This window comes from Canis aureus, chromosome 35, assembly GCF_053574225.1.
Source record: "Canis aureus isolate CA01 chromosome 35, VMU_Caureus_v.1.0, whole genome shotgun sequence".
Classification (NCBI taxonomy): Eukaryota; Metazoa; Chordata; class Mammalia; order Carnivora; family Canidae; genus Canis; species Canis aureus.
This window is the reverse complement of record NC_135645.1, coordinates 15,764,653-15,784,145: the sequence shown is the minus strand read 5'-3', so window position 1 is coordinate 15,784,145 and position 19,493 is coordinate 15,764,653.

The window sequence follows — 19,493 nt, the reverse complement described above, 5'->3', positions numbered from 1 at the left end:
GGCAGTACTCAGCTGTCTTGGCAACAACATACAGAGGGAGCCCAGAATTCAAGTACTGCTCTTGCCTCCTGTTTTTGGTCCTGGTCCCCTGGTCCTACTCAGCCATGCAATTACCAGAACATTAAGATGCCAGTTCTTTGTACTGACAAATAAACATAATGCTTTGAGATATAGTTACTATACCTCTGACCAAGAGGATAGCAGGCTTTTAATATTCATCCAAAATACCTGGAAAAATCCTACAAGTGAAAAGACTGAAAAAGAATAAAATAAAGCAATCAGAACTCCAGGAAAAGAAATATAACTTTACAAGAAAGGCATGGTCCAAGTAAAAGGAAAACTATAATACAACAGCATGAGTTTGGGTGATTGGTGAAATATATATCAAAAAACAAACAAACTTGAAATTGATACCAAGACCAGTATATTTTGTGAGTCACAGAGGCTGTGACACTGGAACTGTAGAAAAAGATATGCAACCCTTATAAGTGATTTGGGGATATAGTGAGAATTTTTTACTTCTTCTTAGGATGTAAGCACACTTTCCCATTATACATTTTAAGATCAATCTAGGGACAAATTGCAGAAGTCATCGAGCTTGACTGTGAGTAGGTCATTGTAAGTTTCTAGGTGAAAGTGTTGAGAATAGGCCAAGGGACAATGTCCTCATATTCTAGGGTGAAGACCAAAGTATTCTATATGACTGATGTAATCAGAAATAAATATTTAAATTGATGTGAATAGAAGTGGAAGTGAAGGAACAGAGAATTGTAAAATACACATTCAGCAATAAGCTGGAGCCAGTGATGGGTAAACGAGAACATTTATATTTCACATAGTAGGAGGCAAATCTAAAAATAATTTCTAAAGTTAGTACATTGAGCAGTAGTTTTGGCAGCATGGTTAATAGAGTTACAGAGGCAACCACCAGATGAACCAAGTAGAGAAATGGTAGGAGGTGATTGTTTGGGGGAGAGCAGCTAGGAACAGAAGTCAGCATAGGGGACTATTGTTTTATGATACAAAATTGTCTGCATTATTTGTATTTACATACCCACAGAACTATATGTTTTCAGCAAATCTTTGGCTATTTATTCTGTGCATTCAACAGAAATCCAGGTAAGCAAGCCCCACTGAAGTAGAAATAGAACACTGAAGACCACTTCCTGAAAGTTCTAGGTACATCTATAACATTTATGTGAAGTGTGCGGTTGGATAATTTCATTTAAAAAAAAACTCATAGATTTTTGATTTTTAATAAAGACAGAGTTAATTTTAGTCTGAAGTTAGACGTTCCACTGCATTTCATATAAAACTTTCAAGATCTACAGATCAATCTGTGCTTCCAACTACCCCCGCAGAGCCTCTCTGCAATGAAATGTGACTCCACTTTACTAAAATTCTGACAAAGAATGTATTTAAGAATATAAAGATAGTGTTATCACTCTTTCTTTATTTAGCACATGGACTCTTAAAGATTCAGATTTCTTTTGGTTTGCTATTAATTGATCTTAATTCTAAGTGGAGGTGGTTGTAAAAGTGTAGTTATTTCTCTCAAAATAAGTGACTTCTGATAAGGTCACATGCTCAATGGAGAATGTAGGCCTCAAATACAAGTGATTTGACTCAAAATCAGTGTTTGATTTGCTAGATCAAGACCCACAACTGTAATATCTACCCTTTATTGAACACAATATGGTAAGCTGTATATACAGCTCATTTATTTCTTACCTTGTACTATTATTAAACCCATTTTACCATTAATAAAACTGAGGAACAGAGAAATACATTCACCTTACAAACTTGGCTAGCAAGCAATAAATCTAGGATTTGAACCCAGAGTTCACCTACATGACATAGGGTTAGATCAGTAAGGACCTATGAAATCACTTAGTCTAGCTGCTTCATTTTATAATGGGATAGAGCCTGGATCACAGAAGAAAATTAACTTGTCCAAAATTACACAGCTGGTTAGTAACAGAGCCAAGACTAGAACCCACGTATTCTGGCTTTCAGTCCAATTCTTTTTCAACCACAGAAGGTCAGAAAATGTTAAACTTTTTGAGACTCTGTAGCCCATCTGGGGTTTCATTGAAGTGCCAGAATTGTAAGTCTCAATACTAAGCTAACTTAGTATCTAAAGATATTTAATACCACCACACTTTCACATTTGGCACAGCCATGAGATTTCATGGAAAATCACTGCACCAAATGGTACTACAGCCTTCCATATACAATAGCACCACACACATGCGAAAAAATTCCATTTTCCCAGCTTAGTAGGAAAAAAAATCATATTATTTGTTGTTTGGATGTTTTCAGTCTTGAAGAAACACTTCTTGGAATTTACTAATGGTTGGAACCAAAAGTGAAACTTGGAGGGGGAAATTCCTCCACAGGAAAATTAAAACACAAAGTCAAAAATTGAATCCAGGCATTTTGCATTGACTCCTAGTTCATGATGCCCTGAAACTGATGGTTAATTCAATAACACAGCTCACATTTGTGGCTTAATTTACTCAAATATGATGTTACCATATCAGTAAAAAAAAAAAATCATGAAGTCTTCCATATTTATACATAAGAATTTGAAACATCAAAAACAGCAAATAAACACAAGGGACTCACAGTGATTACACTTTCAAAAACATCCTTAAATGGGTCTCTATTGGCAATGTTAACCACTGCAATGCCCACACAAACTTCCACTGCAAGAAAAGATTTGTGGACAGTTTGCAATTAATTTAATAGTGACAGTAAAGTAAGATTTTGGAAAAACTACTCTTTGATAAGAAAGAAAGAAGAAAGAAAGAAAGAAAGAAAGAAAGAAAGAAAGAAAGAAAGAAAGAAAGAAAGAAAGAAAGAAAGAAAGAGAGAAAGAAAGAAAGAGAGAAAGAGAAAGAAGAAAGAAAAGAAAAGGAGAATGCAATGAAATTAAAAGAGATTTCATGCAATTGTCTCTCTGTTCTGGGGACAAATGGATTCGGATTTGGGGAGATAGTGGGAGAAACACGCATGAAGACTTCCTGAGCAAATTATTTACATAAAGCTGTTTTCCCTTCAAAAATATCTGCTAGGCTTTGGATTATGCTACTGAACATTTACAGCTCAGATGTCCATGTATCTGCTACAGATTGCTTGAAGGAAAAAAAAAGAAAAAGAGACTGACAAGGCTGGATATGCCTCCAAGAAAGCAAAACAAAGGTATTTCTACACTTGATTCAAACACAGCCTCATGGAACATAAAATATCAGATGGTGTCAAGTAGCCTTCTTAAAAAGTCTAGGTACACCTAATACTTCCAAAAGCACCGGTTCGTAAAATATTATTTCTTCTTTATTATAGCATCCTACGTTTTTATCTTGTGGCCTGATTAAAATCATGTTTGAGATACCTGGCTATGTGGAAGGATCTTAATAAAAGTGCCTTAAGTTGGCTTAAACAGTAAACCAACAAAAGAAGCCATTTACCGCTTCCTAATCGAGCCTCCAATTTTGTGGATATCGACTTTTAAATAGTAGGATGCCCTGTGAAGTGTTCCCTTCAGCTCAGGAAAAAGAAAAAAAAAATCTATTGCTATTCTAACTGTATCCATCCAAGTGAAGTAATAATTATTGAAAGCAGGCAGTGGGAACTAGTTATTCACGCCAAATTTGGTCTATGGAAAAATATTTTATTGGATCCATAGTCTCCAGTTCACCATTGGCCTCACCAAATCCAGTCCATACTTTCACGCCCTATGCCTGCTGTCCATGGACATTTTCACTAGGGATTCAGGTGAGCAGTGTGCAGATCTCTTTCTCTGAGTTCTAGATTTAAATATCTTTGATAAATGTAGATACTAAAGATATTTTTAAATTCAGGGAAAATGGTCAAGGAGATGAAATGTTAAGCCTCTATGCTTATGCACCTTTTAGGTAGGTTTTTCTTTCTGTCTCAAAATACCTAGATCCCAGGGCCCTTGATTTTGGCCTTTCCTGACTCTGAAATTCCATATAAAACTTAATGGACCATTGTCCTAATTCCTAAGCAAACTAAACCTCTGGTTTCCAAAATCGACTCAAATTGATAAATTAATATACAGGATATTAATACATTGATGTTCTCATTCAGATAACTTAATTGAAGTAGAACAGGGAAACTTTCAAAACACACATCATTATCCCAAAGGAGTTCCAGAATTTTGGAAATTGTGGCAGACCAGAAAAGGAAATACTTTGTCATAAGAAGCCAGCCTACCCACTGGCCAGCCTGCTTAGTTAGGTGAGGTGCAAGAAGAACATTTCACAATAATCACTTTATGCTAATGATGACACAGCAGACCAAATAGTTTGTTCATATGAGCAAAGCAGAAATTTCCTCAGGATAATTTAATTTAAAAAATAAAATAAAATAAAGAGACTTCTACTACAACAGTTACCAGATGACTGACTTCTAGCCCATATCTGGTGACAGGGTCTTCTCATGTTTCTGCAACAAATAGAAACTCCTGCAAGGATATCAGTGTGTTTGGTGGGGAAGAGAGGGCAATGAGCAGGCAAGTTCCTAAACTTGAGGGTTACAGTTCTTTCACACCAATAAAGAAAAAAATAATACTATTCCAGATATATGTTACTATAAAGACCACACATTTCTTTGAATAAACTACTGGCCAATGAAAGAAGTGTTCGTTCATAGTAGGAGAACCAAGTCTTTATATCATGTTGCAATTTGTTTACAAATTGGAATTTACACTCTCCTTGGGGAAATAAGATTATATTTGGAAACAATATTATTCTGTAAGCAGGTGCTTATTTAGTGAAACGAGGAGCTGCTGAGGTTCAAAGATGAAAAAAATTAATGTGGCCTGGAACATTCATTTGCCCACACTAAAAGTTGAGGACTGACAGTTCAATACATGTATAAGAGAGTGACCAGCAGCTACAAGAAGCCTTGAACCCAGAGTTCATGACTTGTTTTTATCCATGGCTCTACCCTTAGCCCCGTGACTTCTATCTCGACCGGAGGTTCCAGTTCTGTTTCTTCTGTCTCCTATCCCCATGTAGCATTTTCATCCTTGACACAGGCTCCACACCTAGATGTCCACTGTTTTCTGCAAGGTCTGAGTAAAACTAATAGTAAGTAACTTTTTTTTTTGTTTTGGTTTGGTTTTTTTTTTTTGTTTTTTGTTTTTGTAAGTAACTTTTATATCTAGTCATTGTACATGTATTGCAATATAATCATCCCGTGCTATATCCAATTTACAGTTATTGAAACTTTAAACAGATAAAGGATTTGCTTAAGGTAATAGAGCCGGAAACAGACAGACTTAAGATTAAAACCCACATCTCTTTTGATTATAAAAGACACTTTTTTTCTATGGTATTATGACACCCTCCTGTCAATATGAAAGACACATTATTTCATTGTTCCTCCAAATTCCAACCCCAAAGTCCCCTTCATGTAAAAGGGAGTATGCAACAATCCAGAGTGGACTGGAGATGTAGCCAGAAGTGATACCAAATTTTATCTTAAAAATGTGCACAAATTGTGCTTCCTATTCAGTAACACACTCCTATTTGTTTTATTATACAAATAATTTTATGTCTTTATGTAAATGAATGTCCTGGAGCATATGACATGTTCATACTGTGGCTTGGCATAACTCCTAGAGATCCCCTTACAGACCCCAATTTCAGAATACGATCATTGGTACTATGTGGAAATAGGAAAAATTGTAATTCTAGGTGAAAAGAAAGTGCTTCTTCAGTATGGGTTTTCATAAACTAGAAACAACCACCTTACACAAACCCTTCCAGAGTCTGCAAAAGTGGACGGAAACACTTCCTGTTTTTATTAGTTAAGCATAACCTAGATTCTAAAATCTGCTAAAGACATTAAGGAAAGATCTAAACCAGCAAACTGAATAAGCAAACTCCAGGAGCCCAAAGATGCTCCTCTGAGGAGAGCCAGTCTCAGGTCCGACCAGTAAAAGCAACCATGCCCAGAAATGCAGAGACACCATAGGGACCGAGGGCTTCTGGACAAGCACCAGCAGTGTCCGCAGAGGCACTCCACCAGAGAAAATATCCACGTGGCTATGGGGTATTTGGAAAATTTTCAGCTTCATTTGGAAAATACCAATTAGAACTCAGTGAGATCCCACTTCATATCAACTAGAATGACTAAAATTAGGTAGACTAATAATACCAAGGCAGACTGTGGTGAACACACATACTGGCTGTGTAAATGAGGAAAACTGCTTGGTGAGAACTATGAACGCTGAACCTTTGACCTTGTCACTGCACTCCTGGGTATCCCTCCCGCCGCAATTCATTAATATGTTTACCAAAGGGATGCCCAGTAATGCTCCTGTTCCTACTATTCATAGTAACACTACACTGTGCAGTGTTACAAATGTTCATCAAAAGTAGAACAGATGCAAAACGGTGGCCCATCTACATAAGGAATTCTATAAAATAATGAAAATAAATGAACTGCCGCTGTGCACAACCACACAGATGAATCTTACACACACACAGTTTGATTAAAATAAGAGGGGCACCTGGCTAGCTCAGTGGTTGAGCATCTGCCTTTGGCTCAGGTCGTGATCCCTGGATCCTGGGATCGAGTCCTTCATCGGGCTGCCTGCATGGAGCCTGCTTCTCCCTCTACCTATGTCTCTGCCTCTCTCTCTGTGTCTCTCATGAATCAATCAATCAATCGTATAAAATAAGACAGTTAAAAGAAACACATATTGTATGAGTCTATTTATAAAAAGTTCAAAGACATACTAGCCTAATTGTGAGATTAGAATTAGGGAGAACTTTTATGGAGTTTCTTTTGGAGAGGGTGGGGGAGAGGGAGGAATTTCTGCTATGATAGCAATGCTATTTCCTGATGAGATTTGTGTTGAATCGATATGCTATTTTGCATATATTAAGATGTACATTTATGATTTGTACACTTTTTTATAGATATGTTGTACTTCAATTAAATTTACTTAAAATGAGTAACTTTGCAGAAAATTTTAACAGAATATGAAGCACTGTACTCATATTCTTGTAATTGACTGATGAAAAGTTTATTAAGTTACCAATGAAATTGTTGACTGACTAAAAATATAGAACATAAGTGGGAAGCGAGGCTTTTGGATAAAAATAATATGAAATTTGATATTACTGAACATTAAATTTGGCTCTGAGTGTCATGACTGCCAAGAGAGAAATGGAAACATGATGGTTTATATATTTGCATTTTTTGAAAAATGTTCACAAAGCATACCAATTCATCAGAAAGGATGATGGCATTAATTCCAGAACAAATTTATCATATTATTAATATATCTTGAACATGAAGTGTTCCAAAGCTTCAAGAGCAAGATCCATTGCTTTCTCATGATTAAAAATTTTCAACATACTGATGTCATATGAGATAAAGGATTGGGGAATATTTTTATCAAAATGATCTTGAACTTGGTAGCTATCAATATTCAGAAAGCAATCCATATTTCTTGAGTATCATTATATTCTAACCACACTATCGAAAACCATGGCAAATGCAGATAAGTATTAGTTATCACCTTTGTCCTCCCTGAGTGTTTACTTTAATTGACACAATAGGAATTAATTAAAAAAAAAACAAAAACAGACCCTGTCTATATCATGACCATCTTAATACTGTATAACAACCACTAAGTCTCAGCAGCATTCAGTGTAAGCACTAATTTAACTCACAAATCTGCAGGCCAAGTGGCCATTGTATGATCCGAGATGACTTGCTGGAGATGTCTGGTAATTATTCAAAGATGACCCTCTCACCAATTCCAACTCTTGATTTTCTCACCTCTGTAAAAACCTTCCCCTTGCATCTGGACTGGACTTAAAATTTCTTCTTCTTCTTCTTCTTTTGCTTTTAGAAACATTTCTCAATTCATAAGAGTTTGCAAAGAAATGTACAGAACAATGCCATATACCCCTCTCCAGCCTACCCCAATATTAATACCTTATCCAAATATAGTTTAATATTTAACCCAAAAAATCAACATTAATACAATCTATACAGCTTATTCACATTTACTAGTTGCACATGCATTGTGTGTGTGTTTGTGTGTGTATATAGCTCTGCACAATTTTATCAAATGTGTTGCCTTACATAACCACCACTGCAATCAAGATATTCAAATGTAACATCAAAAGACCCCCTCATGTTACTCCCCCCGTAGACCTACCAATCCCATTTTCTCCTAGTTCCCAATCACTAACCACCATTATTCTTCATTTCTGTAATAATGCTATTTTACAAATAATACATACATGGAATCATGAAGTATTTATCCTGTTGGAATTAGCCTTTTTCACTCAGCAGAATTCTCTTGAGGACCATCTGAGTTATTGTGTGTGTGAGTAATGTGTTCCTTTTCATTATTGAATCACATCCCATGATATGGATGTACTAGTTTGTTTAACCACTGACCTATTGAAGGACATTTGGATACCTTCAAGTCTGGAATATTATGAAAAGAAGTAGCTAGGGATATTTGTGCACAAGTTTCCCTGTAAAAGTCATTTTTCAGGTATAAATGTCCACAATATAATTGCTAGGTCTTGTGGTAGGTCCACTTCTAGTTTGGAAAGAAACTGCCAAACTATTTTCTAGAGACACTATAATATTTAACTCTCCAACCAACAATGTAGGAGTGATCTTTCTCTACATGCTTGCCAGCATTCAATGTTAACTATTTTTCATTTCAGCCGTTCTGCTAATATGAAGTACTATCTTACTAGGACTTTAATTTACTTTTCTCTAATGGCTAATGATGGACACCTTTGCATGTGCTTGTCATTTATATATATCCTGCTTAGCAAAAGTGTCTGTGTAAATGCTTTTTTTCTACCATTTTCAATTGATTTTTTTATACTGCTCACCCCTCAAAACTTCCCCAGAAGTAACCCTCATCTTGAATTTGTCTAATAGCCACTCCAGGTGATTCTGATGCACGCCAACATTTAAAAATAGAGCTCAGGGATAGAAAGAAGAGAGGGAGAGTCTGGGTAGACAGCCAGATGATCTGCTCTGAATCATTCAAAGGTCATCATCACTAAGGGATTGGAGAAGGGAAGATAAGTGGATGGAAACGGGTTTTAGGAGGAAAGTGAAAAGCTCCAAAGATAAATGTGATTCCCTTTGTGTTGTTATTCAGCCAACTGTGCTGCTACTGAAAATCACCCTTCGGAGGCTGCTCCTCGAGGTGGCGCTCCTGGGGACCTGGCCATGTTGGGCCATGATTTTGCTGAAGGTCTGAACCTGAACCAAGTAGTCTTTCAAGGTCTTTTCCATCTCAATGGTTATGACAGCTATGGAAAATTGGGGTAGAGGGTGTACTGAGCCAGAGCTGTTAGTGAGAACTGATTGCTGCCAAAACTGGCACATTAACCTTAGAGTCACCTCACACTCTGTTGAATCTTACTTTGCTCCTACAATAAGAGAAACTTAGACCTTCCACTGAAAACTTCACTGACGTTCCCAGCTGTGAAGGAATCAAGAGAAAGGAAGGGGTGAACTCAGACATTTCCTTCAAATGTCACAAGAAACAGAGTGGAACTTTGGACTGCAGGAGGGCGAGTGAGCCAACTGCTGCTCTGGTCTTGGACAATTAGTAACCAAGAGAGCCCCCTGTGCACCAGACATGCCCACCCCTCAGAGTCGGCTTCGGTTGCATGAAGTAGTAATAAACTGGGCAGTTTCCTAGAGCACTCTAGCAGTTTCCTAGAGCTGGTCTGGAGAGTCTCCTGGTGGTATTTTAAACAGCTGATATGGATTTCATCTAAGGATGCTAACCAGCAGGGCTTAGATCTGCTATTTCCTTTGTCAGCTCCCTTTCTGGTTCTACTGGAGTCAGAATTTGATGCCCAGAGCAGATGGGACTCACCTAGGCAGGCTTGGGAGGGTTCTCAGCAATTCACAGGCAGTTATATGTTTTTGTCATGTTTTTCTTACACATTTCAGTCAGGTAGGAAAAAGTGACCTTTTAGGAGGCCAACTCTCCTAAAGACAGTGTAGACCAGATGTCCCTCCTGAACAGTAATCCCCAGTCGAACCAAATATACTTCAGAAGTTATTTCAGCAGAGATTTAGAATAGAGCAAATCCCCAAGCCTGAGGGAACAGTATATCAAAGTTTAATGAGAAGTATGAGAAGTTAAGGCATCTTTTTTTATTAAATTTATGCTTGAAAATGTTTTGATGAGTCCAGTTTGTTTTTTGTTTTTTTAAATAGCCTCCTGGCTTCATCCAACCAGCCGCCACATTGACCAAGTTCAGCATGATTGCCACAAGAGAAGAAATGCCTCTAGCTATCAACAGCATTAATTAACTCTGACTATAAATTTTCAAGCAAAAGTTATCATCATCATGTAGGGCAACAACTTTTGTTTCTCTTTAAGGACAAATCATGCAGCCGCTGAGGGAAATGTAAATCTAATCCATTGATGTGAACATTGCTTAGTGTCAGAAAGTACTGAAAGGGAAAGAAAAAGTGTACAGACAAAAGATAAGGGGAAAAGGCAAAGCAGAAACAAGAGAAGAGAATCGATTTTAACATTGGAGGTTTATATTAAATAAATTATCAGTTTCCAGGAGCCTTGCAAATCTCCACAAATTTAACGGGCCTATGCTATGTATCTCAGTAGAAAACCATACCCCTCTGATGTCAAGATTTCATTAGAATATCAATTATCTGTCATCTGCCTCATCATAAAGAAAAAATGGAACTGCTTACTACAAACACATTAAATGCATGGGTATCACTGGGGAGGAAGAGAGAAGGTTGTTTGGGCAGACATGTTAGCCATTGATCAGAATCTAAGAAGCAATTCTTCCTCCAAGTCAGAAAAGACAGCTGAAAGGATGAGAGACAAGAAAGGGGAGAAGTGATGTGCTCTCAACACAATGACATTAAGGAGAGTGGTTGTGGCATATGATCCTCTGTTCAACAGGAAGAGCAACTCACATCATGGCTTCCGGAAGACAAATGCCAAGAGATCTGGCTCAAGAAGGCAGGCTCTGGGTTGGAAGCCCTGACAGAGAAGGGCAATGGGCATCTGCCTTCACTACTAAATTCCTGGCACATAGAACAGGGCCTGGCATGCCATAAGTATGCAGTGGGGAGAGGGGGACTGGTTTGACCTAGACAAAGCTGAGAAATAATTCCTCTAAAAGTCAGCCCATAGCACCTGGGTGGCTCAGTCGGTTAAGAGTCTGACTCTTGATTTTGGTTCAAGTCACCATCTCAGGGGGGTGAGATTGAGCCCCCCATTGGGCTCCATGCTGGTTGTAGAGCCTGCTTAAGATTCCTTCTCTCTCCTTCTCCCTCTGCACACCCCACCCTGCTCAAACTCTTTTGATCTCTCAAAAAAAATTAAAATTAAAATTAAAATTAAAATTAAAATTAAAATAAAAAATTAGCCCATACTCATGAGTCCTGGGGAGCTTGAAGAAGGGATGGAAGAAGTAAAAAAAAAGAACTCCATGCTATTCAGGAAAAGAAATTAAGAGTTACTGATTATAAAGTGATTTGAATAGATTTTACAGACTGAAGACCCGTAGGTGTAATTAATGTCTTCCTGCATTTAGTGTTTCAAATACTATATATAGGCATACATATACACAATATATACCACTTATATATTATAATATGTACTGTATACAATATTAGAGTATTTGCTTATTCTCCTTCTATAATAAAGAGTATTAATTACATTAGAGTCTTTTTGTTAATTAAACTTAACATTCTTTTGTGGAAAGACTGCTTGTTCTTTGTTTCAAATGTTACCTAGTTTGGGGAGAGCTGATTCCTTCACCCTGAAATACCCCATGGAACAGACCGCCTGGAGAAATTGATATACAGTTAAATGGATTACAATGCTAAAAAGGGAAATTTAAAAAACGTGGTGCCAAGGGAAATTAAATAGAGCTGAAAGTGAAGACAGGGTAACTGAACAGAATCCCTAGGTCATGACCAGCAAGTGCACAGGTTCACCACCGCCCTTACATTCTTACTAGTGGGAGAGTAAGCAGTGGGTCACAGCACTCTTCCCTGGAAGCTTGCATGCTGACACCTCACTCCCCAGCCAGAGCTCCAGACCCCCATAAAGAATTGATAAAGGCTGCTATGCAGAATGAAACTCCGTCCCAATCCAAGACTTGCACCTTGAGATATAAATAGATACTAAAACAAAACAGAACAAAACGAAACTCAACAACAACAGTGACAACAAAAACCCCACAAATTTGGCCTTACGCTTCTTAATAGCCTAAGGGAAAAAAAAAAAGTAAGGTATACAGTTTTTACTGGTGAGATGAAAGCTGTCCCTACGGAAGCAGCACTTTTTCTAATACTTTTTTCTTTCTTTTTTTTTTTTTTTTACTTTTTTCTATAAAAGAGATTTCTCATGTAAGCTTTTTTTTTTTAAGATTTTATTTATTTATTCATGAGAGACACAGAGAGAGAGAGAGAGAGAGAGAGAGAGAGAGGTGCAGAGACACAGGCAGAGGGAGAAGGAGAAGCAGGCTCCATGCAGGGAGCCTGACATGGGACTCGATCCTGGGTCTCCAGGATCACACCCTGGGTCAAAGGCGGTGCTAAACCGCTGAGCCACCCGGGCTGCCCTCATGTAAGCTTTTTAGAGATGCAATATTCTGAAAATATTTCCTTAGGAAATGTAACAGCTCTCATGTTTTCCTGGAGCATCACTCAGTGAACCCAAAAGAGAACACTGATGCCCGATTTGCTGAAGGCACTCATCTAAGAGGATGACATTTTGTCCTCTGGATCTGGAGGCTGTCCAGACCCAAGAAGAGAGCAGAGAAGATTTAGACTGGCTTCTGTGTCCTTCACCACTTCTCTCACCATACCCTTGATACCAGTTTGAAGTTGCCATATCTGAAAAGGGCAACTTTCTGTGTTTTTATTCTTCCTAGACATCAGGTTGATATTCTTTTATGGAAAATAAAGAGCACAATCAAAATTCCTCAAGGAATTTTGCCCTTGGAGGAAGGTGGGCGATGAAAAACTTTATTGATTTTAAAAGGATTATTGAATACCCAAGTCAGACAGAGAAAGACAAATAGTACATGATCTCATTTATATGCGCAACATCTAAAAAAGCCGAACTCATTGAGACGGAGCAGAACGGTGGTGGTTGCCAGGGGCTGAGGGTGGGGGAAAACAGGGAGGTACTGGTCAAAGGGTACAAACTTCCAGTAATAAGATGAATAAGTTCTGGGAATCTGATTACAGCATGGGAACTAGAGTTCATAATACAGCATTGTATTCTTGAAAGTTGCTAAGGGAGTAAATCTTAAATATACTCACCACAAAAAAGAACTGGTAATTATGTGAGGTGATGGAGGTATCAACCAACGCTACTAGGGCAATCGTTTCACAACATGAAAGTGTATCAAGTCAACACACTACACATATTAACTTATATAATGCTAAATGTCAGTTAGTCAACAAAATCTGGGGATATAAATGAAGATAATGAGAGCTGGCATGTTGGAATAGATGTTTCTTCTCATTATATGCATATTTACATACACGCATGTGTATATTGATATATATATACAAAAATATACACACACTTTGAAATAACATGTACAAACTTAACTGTTCTTCATTCCACAATATAGTGAACATTTTCTCCTATCTTCGACAACATGATTTTTAACAGTTACATTAATATTCCAGTGTAGATGCGCTATAATTTATTTACTCAAAGCTATATTTTTGAAAATCGCATTTTTGTTCTTATGCATTGTTGTAATAACATGTATATGCCTGGTTATTTCCTTAAGAAATTATCCTAAGTGTGTAAGAAGTAAAATTGCTGATTATCAGCATGCAAATAATTTCAAGTTTTTAAATTCACATCCTTACACATTCTTCAAAACCTGCAGCACACATCCTGGCCTCTGCCTCCTTCCTGACCACTTTCCGCCCTGCCCCCTGTGTACCTTGTAGCTGCGTCTACATGCTATACATATAATACAGTGATGTATCCTTATTTCTAAATGCTGCTCTCCTCTCTCCTACCAGAGTGTGAGTTCATTTAGTTAGTAACACCCGTGTCTCATTTTTCTCTGTATCTCTAGCACAATGTCTGACACAGAAAGTGTCATTTAATAAGCACATTTTGGAAGGAGGAAGGATGAATGAATGAACAAACATAAGAAATGAAAGTTTGAGTCAAGAACAGTATTTGGCCTTTTTGGCCACTGAATTGAGGTCTTCCATTATCCCTATGTGGAAAGTTCTTATCCCCCATTTTGTGAAGGAAAAGATAATTTTTCTCGCTTCTCTTCAAATTGCTCCAATTCACCTGTCCTCCCAGTTGGCTCAGTGACAGAACATTTCGTCTCAAAGCTCAGAACACTTTTTAACGCATAGGACTAGACTCAGTCAAAAATCAACGTCAATGCAGGATCTGGGCACAGTAGCCAAGTAAGTAGAAATGGTGTCCTCATGCATGAAGATATAATAGGATTTCTCTGACCATCACACTCCTCTTTGGGGAAAAGTAGTGAGATTCCCTTGTACTGGTTGTAATCTTTTATTCCCTTCCTTCAATTTTTTTTAAAATTTTACTGTTTTGGGGTGTTTTTTTACGATTTTATTTATTTATTCATGAGAGACACACCGAGAGAGGCAGAGACACAGGCAGAGGGAGAAGCAGGCTCCCTGTGGGGAGCCCAATGAGGGACTCTATCCCAGGATCATGCCCTGAGCCAAAGGCAGCTGCTCAACCACTGAGCAACCTACGCATCGCTCCCTTTCCTCAGTTGTAAAGGCTCACTCTGTAAATATGATAAGAAATTTAATTATTCATTAAGGAGAAATACGTACTATTTCAATGAACATATTGAGTGCACACTTTTCACATGCATTATTTTGTATGATAATTTAAGAAACCAAGAAGAAATTGTTGTTCCCAATTGAAAGGCAAGAAATAAAATTACCTCAGCTATTCGGGGCACACCCCATCCCCCAATACACAGATTCTTCCCCTTATCGTGCCAGAAGCTGTGGAAAAACAGAAACATGGGTTTTGTTCTCTGGGATCAAAAGACATATTTATCCATCTCTGTGATCTCCTCTGCCTGACAGAGGCATCCCTGCCTCATCTTAAGATAAGGAAAGGGATGATGCAGTTGGCCTCTTAATCTCTCCATTTTTCTGCATCACTGGCAGATTTCCTCGCATAACCCTGTCCTTTTCTATATGTACAGAGCAAGCATTAGCATCAGGATCACATGAGGAAACTCGCTATGGTCAGCAGAAGCTCAAGATCAGCCCCTATGCTAAGTGGTTGTCATGGATTTTCACGTCTGGATTGATTGTCAAATCTCCAAATACCTGCAGATTTGGACAGCCTGTGTGCCGACCCTGGAGGGCCAGAGGGCCAGAGTGGTGAATGCAGAAAAGGCAAATGGGACAAGTGAAGGTGTTTCAGGGCTCAGGAAAGATTAGCTCCTCTACCCCACAGAGGAAATTTCAGACATTTGGAGGGGCTGACGGACTTCATTTTCAAGAATGACTAGAGCAAATATAGAGAAACGTCTGACCTTCTTCGAACATCTCATTCTTCATATAAAGAAAATACTAACAATTATTGCATTTGAATCTAGGTTTATAGTTAGCAAAAAGTGGATGTCATTTCAGACCTTAATATTCCAGGATACAGTTACTGCAAACAGACATTTTTGATGGGATAAGTAGAAAGGGACCAGAAGCACAGAATGAAGTATTTTTGGGGAATCTCTGTGCTCTGAGTCAGTGAAGGAAATGCTTGGCAAAGCATGTTACACCATATCGAACCTGCTGGAAATCATCTTTAGTTGTTTTGCAAGGCCCATTTACAACCTGGTTATTCTTCTGTTCAGAACTACCTGTAAAAAGCAGTTTACCCATCTCCATTTCAGTTAATAAGTTAGAACTTCTGGAATTTATATGTGATTTAATCCTGTGACACCAAGAGGGTCTTACTATCAATGGGCTCATTCTGTTTCTTTTCCCAAAGTCAATACGAACAATATTAATCCTGGCCATCATCTAAATCCTAAAATGATGCTTGAAGAAATGACATCTGGCTTCCTCTGAAGTTAGAATATACTGTAGAGCCACTTCTCAAAAGTATTTAAAACTTGACTCCAAAGAAATAAGACAATGTTCACGCTCTTTTTTTAATATACTCTTTGAACCCTACTAGTCCTACCTCCTCAATTTCCCAACATAGAGATATTTTATATATCATTTGCCCCACTTGCCAAATACCAGAATGGTTTAGAATCTTCTAGAACTTTGCTACTTAAAATGCAATCCACACATCAGCAGCATCTTGTAGACAGGGGAGGAGGGCTTGTTAGAGATGTGGGCCTCACCCCTATGATCTGCTGAATCAGAATCTGCATTTTAACAAGACCCAAGGTGATCATATGCATATTCAAATTTGAGAAACATGCTTTAGAATCAAAATAAGTATCTTAATCATTTTGGACTGCTATAACAGAATACCAGAGACCTGGGTGGCTTAAAGAACAAACATTTACTTCTCAAGTTTCTGGAAGCTGGAAAGTCCAAGATGAAGAGACTGGAAGATCCAGTGTCTGGTGAGGGATGGGTTCCTGGTTTGCAGATGGCCATCTTTTGGTTACGCCCTCACACAGCGGAGAGCAGAGAGCATGCAAGCTCTTGTGTCTCTTTTACTAGGGCACTAAACTCCATTCATTAGGGTTCCACCCTCATGACCTAATCACCTCCCAAAGGCCTCATGTCCTAAAGCCATCACACTGGGGACTAGGATTTCTTCTTTTTTTAAAATATTTTATTTATTAATGAGAGACACATAGAGGTAGAGACATAGGCAGAGGGAGAAGCAGGCTCCCTTCCGGCAGCCTGATGCTGGACTCCATCCTAGCCAGGTGCCTGAGATCATGACCTGAGCCAAAGGCAGACGCTAAACCACTGAGCCACCCAGGCGTCCCTGGGGATTAGGATTTCAACATATGAATTTGGGAGTGGTGGGGATACAAACATCAAGACCACAAAAATAGGCAAATAAATCCCACTGTCTCTTTGGCTAGGCTTCAGTGAGATAAAAACAAATACGTGAAAGTCTATAAAGACAAATAAGAACGGGTTTCACAGGAAAATAAAGTGAAAGCGGACTCCGTGGTGTGATTTAATATTCTCCAACAACAATGAAACAACAGTTTTTCCACTGGAACAAACCTAAGTCAATAGCTGTCCTATGTATTTGCCATTTTACAAACCTACTATGCCATTACAACAGAAAACAATGAATGTACTATTCTAAAACCTACTATGGTCTCTGCAGAAATCTTTCCTTGTGCCTGTCTCTGTGTTAGGGATTTTGTGTGAATTACCTCGTTCAGTCTTATTCAAATAATCATTCTGCAGTACTCCAGTTTTATATCCCTATTTCTTTTCAGGACAGGGCACCTACCAAAAAATACATATGTAACTCAGAACCAAATTGAATAGAAGTGGATGAGTAGGAAACCAAGAAAAATGTCCAAGGCCTCTGGCTCCATATTGACAGCTACTGTTGGTTGAGACTGCACATTTCAGGGAGGCGACTCAGAGGGCTCCTGGTTGTAAAAAAAAAAAAAAAAAAAAAAAGCAAATACCAATAGATCAAGTTCAAAAGGCCTCCAAAACCAATGAAGTGTGGATCAAGTGGATCCTGTCAATCCCAGGATCAGAAAAGGCAAGAACAAAGGAATAAGCTAGAGTGGGAATGTGAATCTTGTGGTAAGAGTATCAGGGGCCTCCTAGATTCAGGGAGAATCCTGATTGGAAGTTTCCAGATCATGATGTTGAGGCAAAGCTGGGAAGTCCTCTGGCTTTGGCCAAAGCTCCCTGTTTTTAATGGCCTCCATCCTGCCTTCAGCCATAACCTGATAAAAGGCACCATCTGAAAAAAAAGTGGACTCTGGTAAAACACTATTTGTGGCATTGCTCATCCTGTGTAATTCAGTCTTAACCTATATCAACTTTAGTTGCATGAGTCCTCGGAAGTCTGGGTTTTGAACTACAGTTTGTGCCAAACAACGTTAAGGGCTCAGATACGTGCAGGCACACACACGCTTTAAAATATATAGTTAATTGTATTTTTGTAGTTATAATTCTCCTCACTGCCAGGTGCTCTAAGGAAAGTTATGCTCAGATGATATGATAAGTGTTAATGACAGCTGGGCTGGCTGACTTACCACTTCTATAAATATTACCTTCTGGTAATGCTGATTCTCTGGGCACAAATATTTTTTAAAGAACTGAGGGCTGGGATTTTGGGAAAAAAAGTTTGTATTTTTACATGTCCTTATGGTTTTAGGTATGCATAGTTAATAAGAATGAGCTTTTTAAATTCTAGCAGCTATCTTTTTAAAGAGAAAATATTGAAATCTCTTTTTCTTATTTTAACTGGGTTTGGTCTGTATCTGCTGTGCATGAAAAGTCAAGAAGACTTTTTTTTTTTTACTATTAATGCCTTATGGAACCATGTAAATAAATACAGGAGAAAATTAATATGTCCCGCCCGCAAAATAGCATCACTGCCTATTGAGTTCGTTAGGGGGAGAAAACTTGTCTGGGATTAGATCCACTATGGAGATGCCACAAAGAATCCAAGAAAACCCTCAGAATTGCAGCTTAAGATCTACGTACATTTTGAGTTATCAGTTCTCATATCAATTAGCAATATATCCTGCAATAATAATGAAAACTCTGGCAGATAATTTTTAGGCATGTTTACATGGCTTGCTAGTTGGTTTGTGTACATCATCTCATTTAATCACTACTGCTATAGGGTTGCTACCCTGGGCGTAGAAATTAACATTCTTATTTGGTGGTCCAACGCACTGGAGCCCAGAGAGTTTATTTCCCAGCATGACACAGGTAAGAAATGATGGAGCCTGAATTCAAGTCCAGGAAGGGTGACTTGGAGCCCAAGCCCTCAGCCATCATGCTATGTTGATCTGAAAGGAGGAAATGGGTTTCCCAAACTCCATTCCAGGACTTCAATGAAACAGATAGCAGAGGAAGCTTCCGGAGGCCCACTAGATGAAGACAGTGGCTGAGGAGCTCTCTTCAACACCAGATCCCCCAACATGCTCAACCACTTGAAAGGGAAACCAGAACCCAGATACTCACTTTTTCTTAGGAGGATTAATTTGTTGTGGGTTCAGTGCAGAACAAGGGAAACAATAGTGACTGTTTCTAAACATGGGCACAGCTGTGCTAAGAATGGCCCACTTGGCAGCTCTCTGTTTTCCAGAAAACTGAAACAGGAAAAAGAGAAAAACCTGGACCAGAAGGACAACAAAGACAATTAAAAGCGGCCTTCCTGGCATCAGGAACTCGCATTGGACTATCTCAAAAATGGAAGATGCTCTAAGTTCTGCTAATAGAGGAAAAACACCAGGAAAGTGTTTTTT